At 37.5% G+C, this 25,215-nt stretch overlaps 2 long non-coding RNA genes across 3 annotated transcripts in view; one reads left to right on the forward strand and one right to left on the reverse strand.

The window, feature by feature from the left end:
- Positions 1–3,436: 3,436 nt before the first annotated feature.
- Positions 3,437–25,215, reverse strand: part of LOC131485408 (uncharacterized) — an 81,504-nt gene continuing 59,725 nt past the window's right edge. For both annotated transcript variants that reach the window (XR_009248824.1, XR_009248825.1), the window contains one exon: positions 3,437–3,624. This is a non-coding gene — a long non-coding RNA (uncharacterized LOC131485408). The remainder of the gene's footprint in view (positions 3,625–25,215) is intronic.
- Positions 11,514–25,215, forward strand: part of LOC131485409 (uncharacterized) — a 59,208-nt gene continuing 45,506 nt past the window's right edge. The window contains exons 1-2 of the long non-coding RNA XR_009248826.1: positions 11,514–11,668; positions 18,414–18,520. This is a non-coding gene — a long non-coding RNA (uncharacterized LOC131485409). The remainder of the gene's footprint in view (positions 11,669–18,413; positions 18,521–25,215) is intronic.

The following is a 25,215-nucleotide window of genomic DNA, read 5'->3' on the forward strand; positions in this document are numbered from 1 at the left end:
TCTTTAATGAGCTTAATCTCGGTGTGTGTGTGTGTGTGTGTGTGTGGTGTTTTTTTTTTTTTCATAAGGGAATACCCAGTAATTGCAAATCTGTTGGCAAATCCATGCAAGAGCCACCTTATTTTTGCCTTACCATTTTCTGATCTGCATTCCTCAGATTCCCAACTGAATTTGATGATTGCACAACCTACAAGAGCTCTGGGTTTGATTTCTCTCCTCTCCTTTCCTCCAAGGCTAAATTTCTCAAAATGAAAGTTGACATTTGTCAGTTTTGGCAACTGCCTTCAGTGTAAAATCAAACTTTGCTTTTTGCCTATCTCTTGAGTTACATCTTTTTCCTACAATTTTGGCCTTGTAAATCTTTACTATGTTCTATCAGTTCTTTCACACTTCATAAAAATGATCTTTAAATATTTTATCCATAATTTTTATTGTATTCAGCAAAAGACTGATATGAGTATAACCTAACCTCATATTAGAAACAGAAGTACTACAATTATGTTCTTCATAAGTTAACATTATTAGTCTCTTGTCTTCTTGCCATAAATACTTCTCCAGGTGGTTTTTTGCACATCTTTACTTTTATAGTTGTTTAGCAGTGGAATAGATCGCTGCTTCGTGAGTGAATGAACTGTGAAGCCCATGAGAAAATCACTCACTGATAGGCTTTAATAAAGATTATAAAAAAGATTCCTATAATAAAAGATTGAACTAAATTACAACACTGTCTAAAGTGCTATCTAAATCAACAAATGTGATTCTCTTTTCTCCCTTAAAATATGTTTTCAACAAATTATGTTTTCTTGTTAATACATTCTGAAAAAGGATCCACCTATTACCCCTCTATTGAATCAATATTTCTGCTTGATTATATTTGTCATTTTTTAATATTTGTCTTAGATTTTTTACATGGGCAAGCCTTCCTCCTTAGCTATGTTTTAAAATAAGGAATTGCTTTTACATATACCTTTTTAAATATCTCCAAATCTCTGTCCATTTTTTTCTTGCATGTTAGTAGATATCTAGAAAATGCTCAATTTTATTTGAGTTGAAAAAAATTTATAATAAGACATTGATTTTCTATGTGCTTTACATGAATTATCTTAAATAATCCTCGTGACAATTTTATGAGCTCTAAGTTGTTATTATTTCCATTTTATAGATGACAAAGTTAAGGAATATGAAGTACCTAGACCAAAATTAGGAAGTGGTGGAACCTGGGTGTGCTTTCAGGATGTCCGACTGCAGGACTCCCATTTGTAACCACTGCACAATATGAAATTGTGGAAAGTGATTAACAGCTTATAAATAATTTCAGGATAATAAAAAGAGAAACAATGAAAATACAGTGAGTAGTCAAGAGCTAGAAGGAACCAGCCTTTTTGGCAATGGGATGAAAACAGTATCCTATATTCCTTGCAGTCAATACTCTGTTCTCTGTGTGTTTGTGTGTGTGTGTGTGTACGTGTGTGTTGATGGTTATGTTTGTTTCTTTTAACAATTTTTCTTTGAAAAATTATGTTTCCTCATTCCCTTGTCCTCACCATGTGAAAATAGTCATGCAGGAAGACCCAGTGCCCCTCCCTGGCTGCTGCAGTCCCACTTCCTCTCCCTCCCTGGTTTTTCGGTGCAGTTCCAGCCCTTCAGCATGCTCTAACCTTGACAGCACTGACGTCAAGAATTGAGGGAGTATGCTGAGCCAGACCCAAGCAGGCGGGTTTTGGCTACCAACATTTCCTCTAGAAGCTGGCTTCTTTCTGGCTTAGGCATTCTTCCCCTTCCTGGCCTTATTCCTCCTTGCCAACCAGCCCTCCTCTCTGCTTACACATCATGTGAACCTTTACTAAGCCTGTGATGTTCTTGTCATCTGTATGGTCAGCATCTATGTTAAGAGTTCTGTCACTCTAGGAGGTTTAAAGAGATGGCAACCTACCCCTCTCTACAAACATCAGAGTACCATTTTGTTGCACATCCACAAGCCAAGGTTTGCCATGATTTTTCTTGACCACAGGCGTATTCCAGTGAGACCCTGATTGGTGGAGAATGAGTGAAGGGTCAGTGTGGGTGCTCTACCATCCCAAATTACCACTAGCAGTGTGTTCCTATCATTCAGGGATACTCCAGAGCCCAAACTGAGGAACAGTGTAGCAACTTTGATGTCCAAATCCTACACCATCCTTTCAAAGTGGGACTTGGTGGATACCCAAAAGATCAAAGCCCTGTAGATTTAGGATAGTTCATGAACAAAGCAGACTAGCTACTTCCGGATTTGGGCAGAGGGTAGGAGGACTTGGTAGGGGAGAGAAAAGGTATTGTTCAGGATCCTACAATGTGCATTGTTTTGTACCACCACCTTGCATTATCCTTTCTTACTCTTTAATCTTGCTGAAAAATTCAAGAAGATTATAAGTGACTATATGAAGGGCAATATTATTATCATTATTATTTCTTCTTTTTCCTGCAAAGGCTAATTCAGCACCAACTGTATAATCTCATAAAACTATGGGATGTTAGACCAGCTGGTTTCTTTACATCTAATTCAACCCCCTAACTTGACAAGTGAGAAAAAATCCAGCTCAGAGAAAATAAATGACTTTGCCAGAGTCACATGATTTCCTTATGGCAGTGTAGGTAGATAGGAGCATCCACACCTGTGGACTCCAGACCCAACAGGTGCTTGTTGTAGGTCTGATATCAGAAGGATTAAACATGTGAAGGACTGCAGGCCCTAAAATGCTGTTTCCTTCCCACAGTGACTGTGGACGAATAGCACTTCACTGGTAGGCCATGGTGGCTTTTCGTAAGTCTGCCTATCTATCCTTGAAGTGGATAACTGGGGAAATAATGTCTTTGTGTCCCTCATCCCTTTTCAGTGTGGTCTAGAAAAATTCACCCAGAATTTGTTCAAGTGTCTGCTTCTCAGAGAAGCCTTGTCTAATGAATCTTCTGAAACAGCAGTGTTCGTGCCCTGCCTAGTCCTTTTCCCCTCAACACTCAATAATTGGCTTATGCTGCTTAATTTTTCTCCATAGCACCAAGTATCACCTCACACGGCATAGATTTGTTTATTTTTTTATTTTTGTTTCTTTTTCTTAAATGACAGAAAGAACCCAAAAAAGGGAAGATGCTTGTGAAGAACTGAGAAAATTTTCCTGCTACTGCTATGGTTGTCTAGTGTTGATTTAAAATACTATAGGGAAAAAAAGTTCTGATGAGAAGAGGGTAGGTATGGGAAAAGAGAGAATAAATGTAAAGCAGAAGGGGGAATAAAAAACAATGTAAGGTAAAAGGGGACATCGGACTTGCTCACTAGGAAAGATCTGAATGGGTAACCAAAGAACAGAGACAAGGAAATAGAACATTAAACAGAGGGCAACTATATCAGCTATTTATTGCTACAATCATGCTGTATAACAAACCACCCCCAAACTCTGACTCAAAACAGTAAGATTTATTGAGGCTAGGCTCAGATGGGCCCATTTACATTCTGGAGGTCAGTTAGCTTTTGGCTGATTTAAAATGGTCTCATTTAGGACAACTGGGTAACATGTCTCTGTCCCTCCTGTCCCAACTTCCAGCAGGTTATTCAAGGCATGTTGTCTCACGGCCATGATAGAGGGAACACTGAGTGAGCAAGAGAAAACATACAAGTCACTTAGGGTTTAGACAGAACGCACACAACATAATCCACAACTGGCCCAGGCAAGTAACAGGGACGGAATCGAGGGGTAGGGATATAGACCCCATCTCTTGAAAGGGAGAGCTTCAAACAGTGTACATAGAGGGAGAGGTAAAGAATTGGGTTTTGATTACAGTTTACCAGAGCAACCCTGGAGCTCTTGTGGCACAGAGTGGGGAAAATCTCTGGTTCTCTGTAGTGCCTATCCTTGAAGGTAGGAATGCTCCCCAGGGTACCTGGATTTTTGAAAACTCTGATTCTGCATTTAACTAAGTATGCTGTATGTATGTATAAACAGAGTTTTCAAAAATAAGTTCCCTGGGGAGTATTCTACACACATGCGCGCGTGCGCACACACACACACACACACACACACACACACACATCATTTCCTTTAACACTATCTTACAGCCCCTCATTCAAGTGTATTCTCCAAAGATGTTGAGTGGGCTTCAAGCCCAGTGAAATGGTATCATAAGGAAAATGTAACTTGGATCTATTCTGGCAACACCACAGAATAACATGAGGAACCAATGTATATATGGGTGAAGGGCACTCTATCATCTCAGTCTCCAGAACTCTTCTGGGGTCTAGAAGCATTTGCTTTCCTCTTAGGTTCCCTGCTCCTGAACCTCCAACAACCTATAACAAGCCTATTTATTTATTAAAGAGACTGTGACTATATTGACCCAGAATCCCAGATGTCCTTTCAAGACTTTGGGGAACAGACCCAGTCATTCTTTCCCTACTCCAGTGAAGTGGCTGGCATCAGGGTACACCCTGGATGTCCTTCTGGTATCCTTATAATCAGGCCAGAACCCAGATAGACCCCACCATCCAGACATTGGCATTCTTTAATAGTCCTCAGCTTGGTGTAGAGCTCATCATTATTTAGAAAGGAAAAAACTTCATGTGGACACCTCTGTCTCCCCTCTGTAAGTGTATTATTCTAGGTGCAAAATAAACTATAAAAAAATGAAAACCAAAGTCTTGCTCATCCCCTATGACTCTAGAGGGGAATTCCAATCACACAGAGAACACCCTGTCCCTTCCTCCCACCTTTTCCACCCAACAGAGGAGGAGGAACTAGCCTTGGGGAGGGAATTGTTTTCCTGTTTCACTGTCTGTAAGCACATTTTCCAGATCATTCCTGACTTTTCAATTTCAGAAAGGTCCACTCTAAATGAGGCCTAGTGTTGGACCAGATTCATGATGTACTTCCTACTTCTCATAGGTAAAATGTTTATCAGCCTGAAGGGAAATGGCAAATGCACAGGGCAATAGAGAGAACATGCACAATGTTGGCTGATAAACAGAGTTTTGTTCATGGCAGCTTTGGGGGCAAGCAGTTATTTTCCATGGGCTGTTATCAACAGGAAATCTAACTGTAGTTAATGCAGCAGGAGATTTTGGCTAGTCTCTTGAAATGAACTTTTGAGAGCCCTTAAGATAACTGTCACTCACCTTCCAGACTCATTAATCATTGACAAGCTGAAGCTATCCAGTTAGGAGGAAATGAAGAGGGGGGCGTTGAATACATGTCAAACAAATCACACTCTCAAGCTAGCACCAAACTCAAGAAACTCCATGAGAGACAAAATGTAAGCTAATGTGCCAGATTAATACTAGCACAGTGACTGTGGCTAGGAAAGAAGAAGGAATTGAAGGGTAAATAAATACCATGGTTCTGAGATCAAAAACTTGAAACCTTAACTCTCACTTCTCTTCCCTTTACTCCCATCTCCAAAGAGAATATATTACCCTCCCTGTCTGGGGGAAGTAGAGTGGGAAGGTGAGGGAGACACAAAAAGAGATAAAGCTATAGAATCCTGTGTTCCTAACTTCCTTAGAGACCAAGGTACATCTTGAAAGACTTAATTTTTCCCCATTAACTTTTATGAAGCCTGACTTGGCTGTAATGTTTCTTAAATGCCAGCCAGTTTCCAGCCAGGATTTTCCAAGTGCATCTAATTGCCCACTTTATCACAGGCACTATCAGGTAAATGGCGTTTCACCTCCGCTGGGCCTGCCTAAGGTTGACACCCAGGACTTGTCAGGCAATGGATCACAGAGCCAGTGAGGGGCCCCTTGCACTGCATTCCTGCATGAGGGTGACAGTAAATTATGACATCTGCCAGGAAGATCGGAACATGGCTGTGCTACCGGATGCATCTAAGCTACACAACCAGGAAGGCTTTTAGGATGTAATTGGAAATGCATCTGAGAGCTCTTAAAGGGACAAAGAGCCTCTTTCTCTGGCAACAGTGGATCAGAGATAAACCCTGGACATTTGCTTTTCTCTTTGATGACATTTAATGACCTATTTTTATGTTTGCATACATAATGCTACCTGGAAATTATAAAGTGCCCCAGAATTCAAATTGTGCTTCTGTCCATCCTCTCCAGACCCTTAAAGACACTCGAATAGAAAAGTTCATCATGCCCATAAGTTTAGGATAAAGAAACTGTGGTGGAGCCATGCTAGGTGACTTGGCTTGGATCAAAAGAAATTGATAGAAAGTGTGCCATTGCAGAGGTCTCAAATGTAGGTCTTCAAACCCCTCAAAACAGCCTTCTTCAGTTTATCAAGACATTTTCTACCTTCTTCCTTTCTAAAAGTCTTTTTGTTAATTGTAACTTTAGAAGTACGGGGTTATATATTTGTACACGTATGCCTTTTAAACTTAAATTTTTACAGGACTAACACTGAAATGTGATATCGAAAAAGACAAAACAGACAGAAACAAAACACCAAAACCAAAATGGGAAAAAAAAATCATCTCTTAACTAATTAAACTAGATTTTTTTAAAGGAGCTCATGAGAAGAATAAATGAGGATAAATGACTGGAAGCATGGAATTATGAATGCAAACAATAATTTATTAAAACTTTCAGTGGAATAAGTTGATGTTACAGACAAATTCTACACAAGATGGGAAGGGTAAAGATGTGACTTGAGATATTTTGGGACTTGGGAACTTCCTTGAGTTTGCATCAAAGACTTAAGGAGGCAGCAGAGCAAAGAATCTAAGCCTGACATCATTTGAGATACAGTGCAGAAGATGTTTTTCATTTCAGTGAATTTTTATAAGACAAATACCCAGCTCTTAAACATACAAATAAAAAAGGAGGTGGTTATAAGTGTAGATAACATAAATGCTGATCTAAAATGGTGACTATATACAAATTGTCCATTAGCATCCCAGCTTGTAAATGAGAGACATTTGCCTTATTAAGGCTACACAGAAATTTTATGGTGCAAAGAGACCAAGATTTGGTTTGATTTTCAACATGGTGACTTATTTTGTGATGACCCTGTGCAAGTCCTATAACTTCTCTGTGCTGAATTTTCTGATCTTAAAATATAAGTGGGAATATCTAGTTTGTGGGGCAATAATGATTAAATGAACAATTGGGTGTAAGAGCACTTTGTAAACTAATAAAATGCTATTATTTTCATCTGAAAAGAACCTAGTATTTATTGAAAGTTATGCTATACCCTTCAGGATTGAAAGAAAAACGTCAGTACTGATTTTATTCCACATTAAGTCACCATTTATTGGGTACTTGGCATATGCAAGGTTCTGGTGCCCTCTAAATAGAATATGACATGGTTATGAATCCTAGAATGTTAAATTCGTCTAGGTCAAAACTACCATATATGTATGCATTATTTCCATTCCTTTCTTCCAATGTTTATTGAATAATTTATTAAATAAATTTATTTATTTAATAAATAAATAAATAAATTCCCAGTCCACAAACTGCCAGTCCACAAACTGCCTTAAGAAATTTACAGTGGCTGATGTGTGTATGCATATGTGCACATATGCACAAATAAGCAGATATTACATTGTGACATGTATTATGACAAAATAATTTTATGAGTCTGTCTTATGATAAAATTTTCTGGAAGGAAGTTTCCAAAAAGTTTAATATACACACTTAGTTCTACACCTAGAACTATTTATACATAAATACCATTTTTTTAAATAATAATAGTTCAACATATAATGGCTGGGATAATGTTTTTGCTCACTGTAGTTTTTGGCAATATCAGAGGTAAGTAAAGAGATGGATAACTTAAGTGACCAGGAAATGAAAAGCTGACATGTCATCATAAGCAGGAATGACTGGTAGAATGAGGCTGTTTCGCCATAATTAGAAGCAGTAAAATTCTAGAAAAAATATGAATGGATGTGGCATCTTCTAACCTTCTTACGTCACAGTCAATATTTCAAAACCACTAATACTACCTATACTCAAATGCCTGGTGGATGTATTGAAGTAAAGAGGTATTTTGGCTTTTTTGTTTGCTTGTTTGTTTTTAATGATTCAGTGGTTTCCTTGACATTCACTCTCAAGTTTGAATTCTGAAGTAAGTAACTGAAACCTCCTTTTTTTCTCTCTTCTATTAGTTAAACCTTTCCAGAAAGAGATGTTATCATTGTTTCTGACATAGACAGAAACTACATAATAAATATAATTTGTGTAAATCAAGTAAAAGATAATTATAAATATATTTAATAAGTAATATGTTTTGTACTTTATTATAAACATTCATTTGTTTGAAATTTTACTAAATAATTACTTGTCTGCATTCTTAAGATACATCATGGGCATTATTTTCATGTTAAACATGGGCTTCCCTAAAAAATCCTGTGAATCCTGTCATTTAGGAGCCTGGAATTTCATTGCCAACATTCCACTCCAGTCCACAAGTGCTGATGTCCTTCATTACAGTTGTTAACACATCACGAAAAACACAATAACATAACCAGAATGGACTCTTCAGTTTTTCAAGTGGTTTAAAAAACATTGTCCTTTGATTCTTTTATGAGGATTCCATAATTTCTTGGGGCTTTCCAGCTGCTTTTTGATCACTGGTCCTGCCAGCCTCTCTTCCCAGACAAAAACTGGGACACTTGATGGTGGTTGTGGTGAATTAATAAGGAGAAAAAATAAACAGAAGGCCCTTTTCCCATGTGTTTTTTTTAACTTTGCAAATCTGTTCACTGTACAGTTAATTTGGAGCTTGCAATGCAGGAACTCTGTCTGGCTCTTCTAATTCATCATTCCCTTCTGATGTTATTTCATCCTTAGAGAGTCCACAAGTGGAACTCACAGCAGGCAAATGAATAGATGGTCCTCTCTCCAGGTTCCCACATTCTTCTAGGACATCTGGGTAGCTGGATGCAAAGGCAAAGCAAAACTTTCTAGGATTTCTACCATCCAATCCCATAGGTTTGATATCTAAATTAGTGGTAGGCAAACATTTTCTGTAAATAGCCAGATAGTATATGTTTTTGGTTTTGCAGGGCATATGGTCTCTGTCACAATTACTCAACTCTGCGGTCATAGCATGAAAGGAGCCATAGATAATACATCAACGAATAAATGTGGCTGTGTTCCAATAAAGCTTTATTTATGGACACTACAAATTGAGTTTCCTATAATTTCATGTGTCTTAAAATATTCTTCTTGTGTTGATTTTTTTCCCAACAATTTAAGTCTGTGAAAGCATTCATAGCTTGTGGGGCCATGCAAAAGAGACAGTGGCTAGATCTGGCCCACATGCAGTAGTGTGCTAACCCCTGATTTAAATTATCGGTTCTTCAAATTTATGTCTCAAGCCAGTGCTTACCTTTTGGATCTCACAGTTCATATCTCTACGTATCTGTCCCTCGAACACCTTCAGCACCCAGAATGGAAATTGTGATTCTCTTCTCCCATTGCTTTGTTTGCTCAGGTTTTATCCATCTGATAAAAATAATTTCACACCTACAGCTAGAAAACTGCTAACCATTCTTGAGTTTTCTTTTATTGTACTCCATATCCAGTCCATCACTAAATTCTGTGCATTGTACTTCCACAACTGACCTCAGATCTGCTTGACTCTCTCCTTGTGCTCCAAGCTACTCCCTCCTATTAACTGGATTCCTTTCATAACTCCCTTATTGAAATCTCTCCTTCTCTGTCTTTCCTGTTAGCTAAGTCATTGGAAAATGAGTTGTTTTCACTGTTTCTGAGGTGTATAGAAATTGTGTCATCGATACTGACAGTATGTTAGGCAAATTAGAAGTGTCTACATCTCCCTTCTCTCAGTGCATTTTGCTGTACAAAATCTGAAGTGAGCTTGCTAAATCATTAGTCATGAAATCACTATGATGGCTGTCCTTTTCTCTGAAAAATAATCCATACTTCTAATTGAATTCTTCAAGGTTCTACCTGAGACAGATTCTACTTTCTCCTCCATCTCTTCACCACCTCTGATCAATCTCACCCTTGTTCATTCAGCACACTGGCCTTCTTTCTGATCCTGTCCCTTCCTGGCTCCACACTTTTTCCTCACTCTTCTCTCTAAGGTAATTTTTTCCTAGTTCTTTGCTTGGCTGGCTTACCCTCATCCTTTAAGTTACAACTTAATTATTACTTCTCCAACTGTCCACTTTACCCAAAGTAGGCATCTCCATCTTCTTAGCCTTGATGACTTTCTTTATAGCCTGTATCCCAGTATTTAACAGTTTTGATTGTCCTTTTTTTAAAAAAAAAACAGTTCACTGTCTGTCTTCCATATAGAATGTAAGTGATATGGGGTTCACTATATCCAAAGGCTCAGTCAAGTACATAGCAGCTGCTAAATAAATGACTTAGTAAATGAATCTGTCAATTTAAACCTGTAGCATCACTGTTAGGTGTATGTCAAAAAGATTTTTTTTATGTTTTATTTTAGGGAGAGAGAACACAAGTGGGGGAGAGGGGTGAGGGGAGAGACAGAGATAGAGAATATCAATCTAAGCAGGCTCCACGCTCAGCACAGAGCCTGATGCAGGACTCAATCCCACAATAAGGGTCGGATGCTCAACTGAGTCACCCAGGCGCCCCAAGTGTATGTCAGTTTTTACTTGATATATAAGTGACATTTGGAGAAATGGATCATGGCATGTTTTCATTTTATTTTTAAATGTTTTATGCATTTTTCAATTTACCAAAAAAATGAGTACTTTTGTTAGTAGAAGCAACAGAAATGAAAATATTAAATGGAAATCGCATCCTGCTAAAATTTTTGTCTGTAGTTATCTAATTCATGTTCTTGAAATCTGCATAGTTACACTGGAACATAGAAAATATTCAATGTCTAAGGTAAATAGAGAAGAGTAGTATACTACCAGGAGGCTGTCACAGAAAAACCATTAAGGATCAATTTATCCCTCAAGTGGAGCTCTGGGGAAGACATGGGAGGACTTTGGTTGAGTAACTATGTCTTCTCTGTTGAATCACATCTCTCTCTAACCGATTCTAACTGCTTTTTCAAAAACATCATTTAATTTGAAGGATGATTAAGAAGTGATTTTTAAAAATGTGCATGGATAGGGGCTATGGCATTGGTTGAAATACTGTGTCTTTGTGGCCTATATAATGTGAACCTCTGAGCCCCGATTTCCTTCTCAGAGTCCAAGGATAATTTCTCATTATACTCTTATTTTGAAGACTTGAAATATATTTGTAAGCACCTGGCATGAAATACGACACAGACAAGGTATATATAAAAATAAAGTCTCAGTTTGTGTGTCATAAATACTAGATTTTAAAGGAGCAAGCTCCATGAAATGGAGATGTCTTGTATGTTTGTAATAAAAAGAAAAAGAAATTTGGCTTGGGGAGGATTTGGGCTATTGTAAGTTCCTGAGATGATTTTTTTTCTCACTATGTTCAGAATCCTTACAGATATATAAGATAGTATTACCACATTATGCTGCAATAACCAACAGCTTCTGAAATCCAGCAACAAAAGTTTATAAATGTTTATTTCCTGTTTATTTCATATTCAGGTTGTGGTAGCTGCACATTAACTGTGACCCTGCTCCACATACATTCTTCATCCCAGAACCTAAGGAGAAGAAGCAGCCTTTCCTTGCTACATATCTTTCTCATTGCAGAAGAAAATGAAGACGGTTGAATCGTACATGACTCAAAACTTCAGACATGGTATGTGTTACTTCGCTCACATTTCACTGATGAAAGCAAGTCACATAGGCAGAGTGGTATCACTGAGCCAGGGAAGTCGTTCCTCCAAGGGAAGTCCCTGAAGTTCACATGGCAACACATAAGAGATTTATGATTCTCCTACAAGAGGGGGCTGAATAATTGGTTATAATAAAACAATAGACTTTCCCACCCTAAAATTTAAAGGAAAAAAATAATTAGAATGCCCTCTAGAGTTGGGTGGACATATTTCCTCCACCTGAAATAAAACATTGCTTTGTGGAGCCAATGGGATATTTAGCATAATAGAAAATGCTGATTTTTTAAAAGAGCAAATGAAATAGCACAGTCTAAGAATACAGTTTCCAGTGACTGATATGGCCTTAGCATGACTGGTCAAATAGGTGGATTTAATGTTAGATGGATAGGTCTGGGCAATACTGATTATCACTCTCCCAGGACAGCAGGCAAATTCACAGAACCACAGTAAGCATGATTGCATTGAGCCTCAGACTAAAGGATTTACAGTCTCCCTTAGTCCAACTACAATATATTGATTAAATAATCTGCCAGAGTTTATTAGATTCAGGCTACCCCGAGTTGTCTGTATTATTAGCTAGCAGACTGAATATTCTACTTATATACTCAGTCATCAGTAAACAATGGGAAACCCTCTTCCCCCCCTCCCCATATTGTTTTTCCACCATAAAAATAACATATTTCAGCTCTCCAAGAAACTAGCACTTTCATTCTCATTTTTAAATTGAGAAACTGATATTGAGGGAGTGAGTCTTGTCCTCCGACTCTCAGCTGGTAAGAGAAAGACCAGGAAGGTGCCCTGGATTCTTCATGAAGACCAGTGTACTAGTATGGCTTAGCATTTGAGTTTCCATGTAATTCCACAGTGGTGGAAACCTAAACAGTTTTATTATGAAGAATTAACAGATTTTTGCACAGAGAAGAATTAATCAAAATAGTTTCTTCCCTCCAGAGCTTAACACACTCATTTATAATTGTTTTTGTTGTTGATATGGTTTGTTTTTCATTTTTAATTTTTTAAATGTTTATTTTTGAGAGAGAGAGAGAGACAGAGTGCAAGGTGGTGGGGGGTGCGGTGCAGAAAGAGAGGGAGACACAGAATCTGAAGCAGGCTCCAGGCTCAGAGCTGTCAGCACAGAGCCCGATACGGGGCTTGAACCCACAGATTGAACCAAAGTTGGAAGCTTAGCCAACTGAGCCACCCAGGCACCCCTATGTTGTTTGTTTTTTAAAAAATACTTCCACTTGTGTGGATAATGCAGTCACTTTAGGCCGAGCTGGTTCAAACCCTTAATTAAAAATGGGCATCCGGATGTCTTCTTTAGAGAACATCCGGATGCCCATTTTTAATTAAGGGTTTGAACCAGCTCGGCCTAAAGTGACTGCATTATCCACACAAGTGGAAGTATTTTTAAAAAAAAACAAACAACATGAAAAGATGTTCAACGTCGCTCCTTATCAGGGAAATACAAATCAAAACCACACTCAGATATCACCTCATGCCAGTCAGAGTGGCCAAAATGAACAAATCAGGAGACTATAGATGCTGGAGAGGATGTGGAGAAACGGGAACCCTCTTGCACTGTTGGTGGGAATGCAAATTGGTGCAGCCGCTCTGGAAAGCAGTGTGGAGGTTCCTCAGAAAATTAAAAATAGACCTACCCTATGACCCAGCAATAGCACTGCTAGGAATTTACCCAAGGGATACAGGAGTACTGATGCATAGGGGCACTTGTACCCCAATGTTTATAGCAGCACTCTCAACAATAGCCAAATTATGGAAAGAGCCTAAATGTCCATCAACTGATGAATGGATAAAGAAATTGTGGTTTATATACACAATGGAATACTATGTGGCAATGAGAAAGAATGAAATATGGCCTTTTGTAGCAACGTGGATGGAACTGGAGAGTGTGATGCTAAGTGAAATAAGCCATACAGAGAAAGACAGATACCATATGGTTTCACTCTTACGTGGATCCTGAGAAACTTAACAGAAACCCATGGGGGAGGGGAAGAAAAAAAAAAAGAGGTTACAGTGGGAGAGAGCGAAAGCATAAGAGACTGTTAAAAACTGAGAACAAACTGAGGGTTGCTGGGGAGTGGGAGGGAGAGGAGGGTGGGTGATGGGTATTGAGGAGGGCACCTTTTGGGATGAGCACTGGGTGTTGTATGGAAACCAATTTGACAATAAACTTCATATATTGAAAAAAAAGGGCAATTATTAAAATGACAATTGAAACCTGACTTCTTAATCAAGTTTAATAATAGTTTACAAAGCAAATTAATGATTTTCTTCAGTAAAAACATTTGAGTCAGTTGTGCACATGGATACAATGGTAAAATTCATTTTATGTAGAAGTATGTATTTTTAGGCTTGAACAACCAGAAAAGCAAGAAAATACATGTGGGGTATTTGTCTTTTTATGCATACAGAAAAAAAATAGCAAGGATTATATCTGAAAACTAAAGGTCTCTCTCCCTTGTTTTTAGCAACCCAGTTAACTTTGCTAGAGTCACTCATTTCTCATGTAGACTTCCGGACATAAGCCTATACATCAGTGTTAACTATTGCTGTGATACCTGCTGAAGAGTGCTAAAAGAGGGTAGGGATTAGGCAAGCATTTCAATTTTTCCAAATGTTGCCATCAAGGGCTGGGAAACAGGGGAGCGTGAATAAAAGAAAAAGACCTAAGAAACAGAGCAGCGTTCTGAAGCATTTCTATGCCATTCTGGGTCTCTTGTCACATTATTTGGTATTTTCATTGGGCTCAAAAAAAACTGGGGGCAAAATATTTCTTTTCCAAAATGTTACGGATTTAAATTACAGATTTAAAAAGGGGAGCCGATAGTATCCATAGAGAGAACAAGGAATATGTAAGGCTACCTTTCTGTTGAGAATTGAGAATAAGATTTTAGAAAGAAAGAAAAGGCTACTTTAATTCTCAGGGGTCCTGTCTCTGAGATGAGTAGAGATGAATTTAAGCTTATCCATTCTTTCATAGAAGGAATATTTATTGAACACCTAATATGTGTCTGGTGCTGATGATGTGAAAGTAAGCAACATAAATATGACTCCTATGGCCTTAGATATTCCCCAGATTCAATTAGTCAACAGCCACATGATGAATAGCCCATTTGCTGAAAGCCTACTGAAACACTATCTTGCAAAAAGACCATTCATTCAAATTATACATTCATCAAAAATTACTTTTAATTAACAATTGCTATGTAGAATGTGATAGATTATGAAAATGACAACCAGGAAAATGTAAATAAAAATAACAATGAGATAGCACTACACATTTATTTGAATGCTGGCAAGATTCTGAAGCGAACAGAACTCTCATTCATTGGTGATGTGATGCAAAGTGATACAACTTTGGCAGTTTCTTACAAAGCTAAATACACTTTCCTGTCTTCTTGATGTGGGACCTAGTTATGTGACTTGCTTTCTTCAATGGAATGTAAACTTTCATAATGTATAAACAGAAGTATTGGGCTATAAGGTCGGCTTTAATTCTCTACTTTCTCTGAGCATGGCACAGCTGAAAAGGTCTTCTCCTTCAGCCTTGGTTCCAGAATGAGAAGACAGAGAAGAGCAATATCAAATCAGCTGACATAAAATACGAGCAAGTCATAAATGTCTATGATTGTAAGCCACTGAATTATGGGGAGTATTTGTTACCTCAGCAATGCTGACTGATACAACCTTCCATCTGCATATAAAATAGTAAATAAGAGGTCATAAATCCAAAATGTACCATACCAAATCTGCATTCAACTGTGTCTATTAAAAATATGTAGAAAGTCAGTGACTTGGATTTAAAATGGTGTGTGTGTGTGGTATGTGATGTGTTATTCTATAGTATCCTATTCTTCACTTTGGAACACTGACTTTTCCTTACCATTTCTTGTATGTATGTATGTATGTATGTATGTATGTATGTATTTTCTCTTTATTTTTTATGATATACAGATCACATCACAATGGCAAACTAGTAAAAAAAAAGTGATGATATGAATAATGATATAAGTAATAAATATTACTATTATACTTTGTAAAAAATAAAGTACAATGAAATTACCTAGATTTGGTAGCAATTCACAGATGATACTAGATAAAACAAAAATAACTTCTCACCTTAAGAGCCCAAGATTTCTCGAATGATCAATGTGCATATGCATATGGCAGGCAAGTTGGCTTTCAGCAAATTGCTTGGTGCGTGGGTTTTTTCAGTCAGTTGGTATCCTTCCCCATTTTTGCTGCCCTAGAACTTATATTCTAGATTCAGGAGGAACTGAGCTTAGTCCAAGGATTTTAAGCAGTAAGGAAATATTTGATGTGTTCAACTGTATATTTTTACTTATATAATCTCTAGAACTATCTCTAAGAGAACCTAACCTACATTCACAACGAGTGACCCTAAGAAATGGAAACATGAGTCAAATGTGAGTGGCTATACTAAAAGAATTTAAATGAAATTAAGTCATCAAATCTGTCAGGGACCTGATCAGGGACTGCCATACTAGAGGAAGGAGTCTGCCTTCTCTTACCCTTAACTTAGTAATGTGACAATGAAGTGGAAAAGGTCCAGGACCACAAGTAGGAAATAGATGGAAGTCAGCCTGGACTAACCATATAAGTTCCGTAATGTAAAGAATGCAAAAAATGCTGTCAGCAAGACTGACGTGCTTGGGATTATATTGCTGGAGATCCAGAATGAGCATCTAATGTTTCTATCAGGGATATTACCTGACGATATCGTGCCTTCACTCTAGACTCTAGAGGAGGGGAAACTTGAGATGTGGTTTAAGTTGTAATAAACGATGTCTTTTCTGGTCAGTATGAATTCTAGATTACTATCTGATAACTGCACACTTCCTAGAATTCATAGGCCAGTGGTCCAGAATGAGTAAACACTGAATCTCTGAAGAAAATGACAAGAGAAACATGGGATTTTCTTTGATTGATGATAAGAGTAAAATATCTCCTTACTGTGTGGTGACAGCACACAGACACAGTACATAAAGAGAGGTCTTAGAAAGGCAAGACCTAACCTGAGCTTGAGAATGTTACAAAAGCAAGGAAGTTTGCCACTTTCCTGGGAAGCTTGAAGGGCTACAGTAGATGGCCACTTCTCAACACCTCTGGCCAATCATAACTTTAAACGCCTACATGAAAAATGTATCACCCTTGAGAGATTGTTTGGGACTGGAGTACATATCCCCTAAAATCAAGGTCTCCCATGTGCTCAATTCAGACTGTCAAAACAGTTTGAGATTTAAGTATCAGCATGGACAACCCAAGGTGACTATGGAATAACAAAATTTTTCTGGGTTATATGGACATTATGAACATCTGATGCTATCATTTATGGGTTTATGCTCAGTGGCTAAGAAACGTATGAGAAAAGGAAAAGTTTGGATTAAGAATGTTCAGAAGCCACAAATTCCAGATAGGAGTTTGGTACACCCCTACCTCTCTTAATTTAAAGACAAATGTAAGGATATGTATCAGTGTTCTCAAACTTCTAAGAATAATATCATTCTTGGAAATTTCAAATATTAAATTCTCCCCAAAAAACTATTTTCGGGTTATCTCTACTTGGCTGGTGCAATAAGTATGGCACTAGTCCACCCATGTGATTATCTAGCAGTGAGACAGGCTCATAAATCTTGGCCACTGGTAACATTTGCTGTGAATTTTGTTTCCACAGATCACTGAGCTTGTCTTTCTTGCACTGTAGAATGAGGCTAAACCTTCACAATGATTTCTGAAGTTTTAAGAGAAAAGACTACAAAGATGAACCCATGTTGCATAAAGGCTGACAAGTCTGTTTCTATAATATCCTGAATAAATTTTTAAACCCGAGAGGAACAGCAGAGTTATGGGCTACCTGAGAGAAAGAGGCAGTCAAGACTGAATCACAGTGACTTAGAGATGGGAATGAGCTCAGGCCAATCACATAATACTTGCTATTGTGCTCTGGCTTAGTCACAGCCAAATTCAGGAAGCACATTCCATTAGACTAAATAAAGCCTCGATCATGTGTAAAATTTCCAGCTTGAATAGGCAGCCATCCTATCACTCATCGGGCTAGATGCATTTAATGGGTGTAATTTCTTCCTCATATTTCTATGCATTTATTGTTTCATTTTTATTATAGGAATTTGGACATATTATTAAGTTTATTATTTTGTGTTAAGCCTAGGCTTAAGTAAATACTGTTCTTCAGGGTGTACATGAAAATATGTTTCCTTTAGATTGTCAAAAGAATGGGGCAATCTGATTCAATTTAACTATGAGATTAGAAGAAAGGAAAAGTGAAAAAAACAAAAACAAAACACAAAACTTATCCAGCACCAAGCCAATGTTTGAGAGCTTATACACATTATTTTAGAGGGGGGTTGTAAAAGGTAAATTCCTCAATTCCAGAAGTTCTGATTCTGTAGACTTAAGATGGAATTTAGAAAAAAAAATATTTTAAGAAAGTTTCACAAGTGATTTTTATTTGGTGAACACTGCCTTGGGCCTCTGTAAACTGCATTAAACTTAATTTGCTTAAGTCCTTACATTGCTTAGAGTAAAAGGAAAGATAGAAGATGAATGTTCTTTTTATTCTATGCAGGCCAATTATCTGAAAAGCTTAATGTCAGAAATTATCCTTGCAACATTTTAATTTCAAGACTGGACTTCATTTTTCAGACCTGCTGAACTGCACAGCTCTAAGGACTATATGAGCCAGGCTTCAGCTGGCTGCTGACCAGAGCTTCAGTATGAAGCAAGTGCTCATTAAGCACAACGAAGTTCAGGTGAGTGTAATTACACACACACACACACACACACACACACACACACACACACACATATATGCTGGAAGATGTTCTATGTATATTTTTTTTCTGGCAGATTTTCCAAAGTAATGGTATGCCCCAAACAAAAGCCTAGAAAATATGCCCCAAAGTAGAGATTTAGACCTTCAATAACAGGAGATAGGAGGTGACTTAGTTATTTGGGGAGTTGGAGGGAAGTCAGGTTGAAGCTGTTCCTATTAAAAATTCTCCAGAACTCCCCCAGAAGAGGGCTCTGAGACAAAGATTTAAAAGTAAATTGTACCAGAGGAGATTTCAGGAAGCACTGATAGAGGAGTGAGGAGCAGTGAGACTAGCAATACAAGGCAGCCAATAAGGATGCTTTATCAAGCAAGTGATTGTGGACAACTGGGGCTCAGTTCTAACTGGAGAACTCTGGGAGACAGTGTAAAATACGTGCTTCAGGATTAGCTTCCTCAAAGGTAGCAGGAGCTGGCATATTGAACACTAACTCCCATCAGTCATTGGTTGAAGGCTGCTCCAGGGGAATACTCATTCCCAAGTACTTCCAGTTTCCCTCTTGCACAGGCAAATCAAGCTTCAGAGCAAGTCCTCTGGCCAAGGTGTAGTCTCTGGAATTTGGGATTCCAGCATGTATACTGAGATGTAAGGGCCAAGGATGCAGGAGGAGGACTGAAAGCATCAGCTAGAGAGATCTGGAAAAATTAAATCTTTGAAGCCAGCTACTCTTCCTAGGGTAAAGAACAATGGAAAAAAGGACTTAATAGGCAAGAGGCAAGCCTTATTATGTTTTTCTGTTTTATAAAAACACCAAACCAGGTTAAAGGGCAGGGAGCTACTGGCTGTCCTGATTACCAATCCATGAATAGGTATAAAATTATCACAGTGATGGACTAGAGCTATGGTACCAGTTTACTTGGATTTCCACTTTAGAGTCCTTCTGCCATAACTGGTGAAATGTCAAATTTTCCTTATACCCCAAAGTAGGGAATAGCCTCAGCAGAAATTTTTAAAGCACCTCTTGTTTGAATTCCCTAGCTATGTTAAATGTTTTTGCCTCATTTAAGTGTAGGTTTCATGGTGTAATCTCAGGTGGCTGAGCTTCACCAGGAATATAAATAAAGTGAGCAGAAATTCTAAAACTGAATGACATGTAACAAAATGCTGTTCCCCTACAATTAGTAATTTGTTTTCTAAATGAATATGGATTCATATGCCTCTTATTCAGTTGCCTATGTAAAAATTATGAATTTCTCATTTTAAACAAAGTGAAATTATTTTTTATGAATTTAACTTTCTGCCTCCAAAATACAGAATTATTGAATATGTAAAAAGTATCATGTTTGAAGGAACACCAGTTTTTTAGACCACCAGGAGAAATCTCATGTGGTTTCATATAGCATTTAGGAAACCACCAACTTTGGCTGACCGAGAAAGTGAATAAGAATCTTGTGTTATTTTAAATATGTTCAGTACCTTCTCCCAAAATGTTGAAGGAGTGTCCACAGCTGCACAAACTACAGCTTTGCAAAGAATTAAAACCACCCCTTTGTTCATGAAGGTCAAACAATTACAGTGCTTATAGACATGATGCCCTAAAGCTATATGAATGGAATCATAGAGGGATTTTTTTCCACTGGAGATTTGCAAACTCATCAGATGGAGACAGTGTAGAAAGTAGCTTGCCAGATTTAGATTTCATTCTGCCTCTGGTCTATTCTGAAATTCAGAAGACTTCCTCTTGTGTGCTCTGTGGATCAGAGCAAACCTCTCTCTCTCTCTCTCTCTCCCTCCCTCCCTCCCTTATACACACACACAAGGCATGATTGTTTGTGTCTTTAAATTCAATTTATTCCCACTTCCACATTTTGCCTTACAGCAATATTTACAAATTGTAGAATGATTTCCTGACTATAGTCATGCCTGGGACTACTTTCCAAAGCAACTTAGCTTAAATCTACCAGGTTGGCACTGGGACAATTACATTGAAAGATATCCTAAATTGAGTGTCACTTTCTCTGGTTTTTTATGGTGTGGTCTCTGACACATAAGAGACTCTGCTGTCATTACAAACTATTGTCAAAAACATATTTTCGAAGAGAAAAAGTACTTAAATACCAATATTGTAATTTGAATAGGGGCACAATTTAGCATCTTGGATTTACACTGCTTATTTGGGTACTTTCTCTATTTCCCTCTGGTAACCATCAGCACTCTATAGTCAAGACTGTTTCTTGGTTTGGCTTTTTTTTCCTGTTGCTCTTTTGTTTTGTTTCTTTAATTCTATGTGTGAGTAAAATTACATTGCATTTGTCTTACTCTGACTTATTTCACTTAGCAATATCCTTTCTATCTCCATCTGTGTTGTTGCAAATGACAAAATTTCATTCTTTTTTATGGCTGAATAATATCCCATTGTAAATATACCACATCTTCTTTATCCATTCAACTATCAATGGACACTTGGGCTGCTTCCATATTTTGTAAATAATGCTGCAATAAACATAGGGGTGCAGATACCCCTTTAAATTAGTGTTTCTCTATCTTGGGGGTAAATACCTAGTAATGTGATTACTGGATCATAGAGTAGTCTTATCTATAACTTTTTGAGGAACCTCCATACTGTTGTGCTGCTTGTGGTTTTGATTTTAGCCATTCTGACAGGTGTGAGGCCATATTTCATTGTAATTTTGATCTGCATCTCCCTGATGATGAGTGATGCTGAGCATCTTTTCATGGGTCTGTTGGCCAAATGTAAATCTTCTTTGGAAAAATATCTGCTCATGTCTTCTGCCCAATTTTTAGTTGGATTATTTGTGTTTGGGGTGTTCATTTTTATCAGTATTTTATACATTTTGGATACTAACCCTTTACTGGATATGCCACTTGGAAATATCTTATCCCATTCAGTAGGTTATCTTTCAGTTTTGTTGATTGTTTCCTTTGCTGTGCAGAAGGTTTTTATTTTGATATAGTTCCAATAGTTTATTTTTGCTTTTATTTCCCTTGCCTCAGGAGACATATACATTGCTATGGCCAATGTCAGAAAAATTACTGCCTGTGCTGTCTGCTAGGATTTTTTATGGTTTCAGGTCTCACACTTAGGTATTTAATTCATTTTGAGTTTATTTTTGCGTATGGTATAAGAAAGTGGACCAGTTTCATTTTTTTGCATGTAACTTTCAGTTTTCCCAACACCATTTGTTAAAGAGACTGTATTTTTCCCATTGGATATTCTTTCCTGCTCTGTCAAAGATTAATTGACCATATAATTGTGGGTTTGTTTCTGGGTTTTCTATTCTGTTCTGTTGATCTATGTGTCTGTTTTTGTGTCAGTACCATACTGTTCTGGTTACTAAGCTTTGTAATATAACTTGGAATCTGGAATTGTGATACCTCAGCTTTGCTTTTCTTTTTCAAGATTACTTTGGCTACTCGAGGTCTTTTGTGGTTCCATACACATTTTAAGACTTTTTTAGTTCTGTGAAAGATGCTAGTGGTATTTCAACAGGGATTACATTAAATCTGTAGCTTGCTTTGGGTAGTGCGGACATTTTAACGATATTTGTTCTTTCAATCCGTAAGCATGGAATGTCTTTTCATTTCTTTGTGTTATCTTCAACCTCTTTTTAAAAATATAATTTATTGTCGGAGGGCACCTTTTGGGATGAGCACTGGGTGTTGTATGGAAACCAATTTGACAGTAAATTTCATATATTAAAAAATAAAAATAAATTAAAAATTAAAAAATAAATAAATAAAAATATAATTTATTGTTAAATTGGCTAACATACAGTATCCAAAGTGTGCTCTAGGTTTTTGGGGTAGATTCCCGTGGTTCATCGCTTACATACAACACCCAGTGCTCATCCCAACAAATGCCCTCCTCAATGCCCATCACCCATTTTCCCCTCACCCCCCCATCACCCCTTAATTTGTTCTCTGTATTTAAGAGTCTCTTATGGTTTGCTTACCTCCCTCTCTGTTTGTAACTATTTCTCCCCTCCCCTTTCTCCATGGTCTTCTGTTAAGTTTCTCAAGATCCATATATGAGTGAAAACATATGATATCTGTCTTTCTCTGACTGACTTATTTCACTCAGCATAATACCTTCCAGTTCCATCCACATTGCTGCAAATGGCATGATTTCATTATTTCTCATTTCCAAGTAGTATTCCACTGTATATATGAACCACATCTTCTTTATCCATTCATCAGTTGATGTACATTAGCCTATTGTTGAAAGTGCTGCTATAAACAGTGGGGTACATGTGCCCCTATGAATCAGCACTCCTTTATCCTTTGGATAAATTCCTAGTAGTTCTATTGCTGGGTCATAGGGTAGTTCTGTTTTTAATTTTTTGAGGTGAGGAACCTCCACAAAGTTTTCCAGAGCAGCTGCACCAGTTTGCATTCCCACCAACAGTGCAAGAGGGTTCCCATTTCTCCACATCCTCACCAGCATCTGTTGTTTCCTGAGTTGCTAATTTTAGCCACTCTGACTATATCTTCAGCCTCTTTCATCAGTGTCTTATAGTGTTCAGAGTACAAGTCTTTTACCTCCTGGTTAGGTTTATTCCTAGTTATCTTGTCATTTTTCGTGCAATTGAAAATGAGATTGTTGGGGCGCCTGGGTGGTTCAGTCGGTTGAGTGACTGGCTCAGGTCATGATCTCACAGCTTGTGAGTTTGAGCCCCTTGTTGGGCTGTGTGCTGACAGCTCGGAGCCTGGAGCCTGTTTTGGGTTCTGTGTCTCCCTCTCTCTCTGCCTCTAACATACTCTCATTCTGTCTCTGTCTCTCAAAAATAAACATTTTAAAAAAAGAAAATGAGATTGTTTTCTTAATTTCTCTTTCTGCTGCTTCATTATTAGTGCATTCATTTATCAGTTCTAGTAGTTTTTTGGTGGAGTCTTTAGGGTTTTCTATATATGGTATCATATCATCTGCAAATAGTGAAAGTTTTACTTCTTTCTTACTCATTTAGATGCCTTTTTATTTCTTTTTGTTGTCTGTTTGCCATGGCTTGGATTTCTCGTACTATGTTGAATAAAAGTGGTGAAAGCGGACATCCTTATCTTGTTCCTGACTTTTGGGGGAAAACTTTGTTTTTCCCTATTGTGTATGATGTTTGCTGTGGGTTTTTCACATAGGCCTTTGTTATGTTTAGGTATGTTCCCTCTAGACCTACTCTGCAGAGGGTTTTCATCATGAATAGATGCTTTATCAAATACTTTTTCTGCATCTGTTGAAATAATCATAGGATTCTTATCCTTTTTCCTATTGATATGATGTATCATGTTGATTGATTTGCAAATACTGAACTACCTTAGCAATTCAGGAAGAAATGTCACTTGATTGTGGTGAATGATTTTTTTTAATGGATCACTGGATTCGGTTTGTTTGTATTTTGTTGAGGATTTTTGCATGTATGTTCATCAGAGATATTGGCCTGTAGTTGTTTTGTGTATATGTGGTGTCTTTCTCTGGCTTTGGTATCAGGATAATACTGGCCTCATAGAATTTCGAAGTTTTCCTTCCTCTTCAATTTTTTAGAATAATTTGAGAATAGATATTCACTCTTCTTTAAGTGTTTGGTAGACTTCACCTGAGAAGTCATCTGGCCCTGGACTTTTGGGAGTTTTTTTATTCTTGATTCAATTTCTTTGCTGGTCATCAGTATTGCTCCAATTTTCTATTTCTTCCTGTTTCAGTTTTGGTAGATTATATGTTTTGGTGGATTTATCCATTTCTTCTAGGTTGTCCAATTTGTTGGCATGCATTTTTTTCATAATATTCTATTACAACTGTATTTTTGTGGTGGTAGTTATTTTTTCTCCTCTTTCATTTGTGATTTTGTTTGAGTCCTTTCTCTCTTTCTCTTTTTCATGAGTCTGATTAAAGGTTTATCATTTTTGATCTTTTCAAAGAAACAGCTCCTGGTCTCACAGATCTGTTATATTGGATTTTTCTAAGTTTATCATTTCTTTCTGCTCTCATCTTTATTATTTCTTTCCTTCTTCTGGTTTGGGGTTTTTTCTGTTGTTCTTTTTCTAAGCTTCTTTACATACAAAATTTGGTTGTTCACTTGAGATTTTTCTTGCTTTTGAGGTGGGCCTGTATTGCTATAAGCTTCCCTCTTAGAATGGCTTTTGCTGCATCCCAAGGGTTTTAGACCACTGTGTTTTCATTTGTTTCCCTGTAATTTTTGATTTGTTAATTTCTTGGTTGACCCTTTCATAGTAGCATGTTATTTAACCTCCTTGTATTTGTGCTCTTTCAAGTTGTTTTCTTGTGCTTGATTTCTAATTTCAGTGTTGTCAGAAAAGATGTATGGTATGACATCAGTCTTTTTTAACCAGTTGAGACTTGTTTTATGGCCTAATATGTGGTCTATTCTGGAAAATGTTCCATGTGCACTTGAAAAGAATATGTATTCTGCTGTTTCAGAATAAAATGTTGTGAATATATCTGTTAAGTCCATCTGCTCCAGTGTGTCTTTCAAAGCCACAGTTTCCTTATTGACTTTATTTGGATGATCTGTCCATTGATGTAAGTGGGTAACTTACACTTTTTCACATGTGTCTCCCTTTGGATACAGAAGTGGAGAATGATGAGGGAAATGCAGAGCAAGAAAGGGAAAAGAAAGAGTAAAGTAAAACAAAAACAGGCATCA

The sequence above is a fragment of the Neofelis nebulosa genome, chromosome 9 (genome assembly GCF_028018385.1).
Source record: "Neofelis nebulosa isolate mNeoNeb1 chromosome 9, mNeoNeb1.pri, whole genome shotgun sequence".
Lineage (NCBI taxonomy): Eukaryota > Metazoa > Chordata > Mammalia > Carnivora > Felidae > Neofelis > Neofelis nebulosa.